A 2432-nucleotide genomic window follows, 5' to 3' on the forward strand; every position below is an offset into this window, starting at 1 on the left:
TCAGCAGCTGCATAAACAAATTGCAGTCAACATTCATAATTTCCTGTTTAAATTAAAAGTCGGCCAAAAAGAGACCAGCCAACCGCCGCTCGGCTAGTCACATAAACCATTTCCTAGTGACAAAAAATTACACTCAGCAGCTAGCTAGCTAGCAAGCGAATGAGTGAGATAGACTGAGACACTGGCAGAGACAGAGGCAGAGATAGAGACAGAGACTGGCCCAAGACCACGCACAAAATCTCAAAGGCTGGCAATTAAATGTCGCCTTCAACAACACAGAGAAACCCGGTCGGTGCCCACAGCAGGCGATCTATCGATCCAACCATTCGAAGCTAACTATTTTCAAATATGCAATTTTCAATGTGCGTTTATTGATTTTATTATTAGCCACAAAAGCCAACGACGCAAATGTAAATCGATATCGATACGACGACCAAAAATTATGCATTTGATGCCAATTTGACGATTTGCCGATACGTTTTTATGACCTACACATTGGTAGCGAACAAGAGAGGTAGATTAGCTATATGATATTGTGTGTTGTAGGCTTACAAGTATTTATAAATATTTATAGAAAAGAAGCTATTGATAAACTAAAAAAGTTAGTTAATAAAGTATTTATTTGTATTGCTAAAAAATATTGTTTATATTACCTACAACCTCATTTTCAAATATATCATAAAACTTTGATTAATGATTAAATATTATGATAATAATTATAATTAATCAATTAATTTTTCTAGTCAATGGTATATCCATGCTAGATTTACCCTATACTAGTTCTCATACAGTCTATTCTTATGGAGCAGGGTCTTTTATAACAATATTTCACATTATAAGAATTTATTATATTGAAATAATTCCTTTTTATATTCAACATCTGTTATTTTATTTCTCTCTTATTCAGTAGCTATTCAATATATAAATAATATCTTACTATTTAGCTATTTATATCTGTATTACTATCATAATCAAAATATATATATTTACGTCCATAAAAATTGAGAGAAGAAAATGTAACTTAATTTGCATCAATCTGACTCTGCCTCTTATCAACACTGTCTCACTTTGTCTCTCTCTCTCTCTCTCTCTCTTTGTGTCTCTGTCTCCTATCCTATTACCCTCTCCAGTTTAAAATTCTATGAAATAGCTTAATCTACACCAAATTAGGTATCGCAATAGCAATAGCAAACAGTGCACATTTCTCAAATTCCTTATCTGCTGTGCATTTCAGGTATTTAGAGTATTTATTGTGCGGCGGTGCACTACCTGATTACCATCTGGTTTATGGCCAACTGAAGCGGCTGCCATCGTCTTGGCCATGCCGCCGACGCCAAAGGCGAGCGGTAAACAGATTCATGCCGTCTGGCAGGCAGCCCGCTTCAGCCCGTCTGCATGGCCATTCCTTTTGACAATATTTATACTTCTACTGCTGCTGTAGCTGGCTTGCCTTATAATTATGGTTCGTTAACCTGTTTTTGATTTTTGTTTCTTTTTTTCGGCCAGTCAACGCCGATCAACGTCAACGTCAACTGCACAGCAAACTGGCAACTGGAAAACTGGGCAACGACTATCGGCTATCAATGGAGGAGGGGGAGTGGTGGGGCGAGGCGGAATGGGAGCTGGGAACTGGCGGCCACATATGAATGTCGTTTATCATAATCTTATCAACAATTCACATTCAATTATAAATCAATCAAAATTGCACCATTTTCATTTATTTCATTTGTTATTTGTTGTGTGCCGACACGGGCACGCATTGGATTATTGAAATCGCGGCTTGGATTGAGTTGGGGCCACAGATATCCGAAGCTGTCGATTGATATATTGCGCCCACTTGGAGCTCCCACGTTTAAGTCTAATGAAGGCATAGATCGAGAGCAAAACCATTTAAATTGTTTTGCATGTACTGATCGATAGTAAAACTTCGTATAAATACATACACACATACATATATACATATACAATATATATCGATAGTTGTGGTTATTTATGGGCTGTTCGGCATTCTGGTTGATTGGGTCAGCTTGTCCCGGGCGCTGTGGTGCGTAAATTTATCTCTCAATTGCAAATCGCAATTTGCAACCCCCCGCAGCTCAGTATCGAACCCTCCACAAGCCTTAATCAGGAGCAGACACACACACATACACACACACACACACACTCTGATTGCAATCAAGTAGCGCTCAGCTCTATTATCTCTGTGGCTGCTTTTTACTTATCTCTGGCAAATCTCTGCCAAACTTAATGCTTCATTAATTTAGATTCTGTGTGCCATGGCACACACTGTCAATTAGAAATCGTTCGCTCGCCCGTCCGCCACATACAAATCGAATGGACTCACATATCTAAACGAATCTCTGCATATTCGCACACGTGACTGGCATATGAATAATGCAGTTTGCAGTTTGCAAAAATTGGTTGAGAACAGA

This window comes from Drosophila mojavensis, unplaced genomic scaffold (genome assembly GCF_018153725.1).
Source record: "Drosophila mojavensis isolate 15081-1352.22 unplaced genomic scaffold, ASM1815372v1 contig_36, whole genome shotgun sequence".
Lineage (NCBI taxonomy): Eukaryota > Metazoa > Arthropoda > Insecta > Diptera > Drosophilidae > Drosophila > Drosophila mojavensis.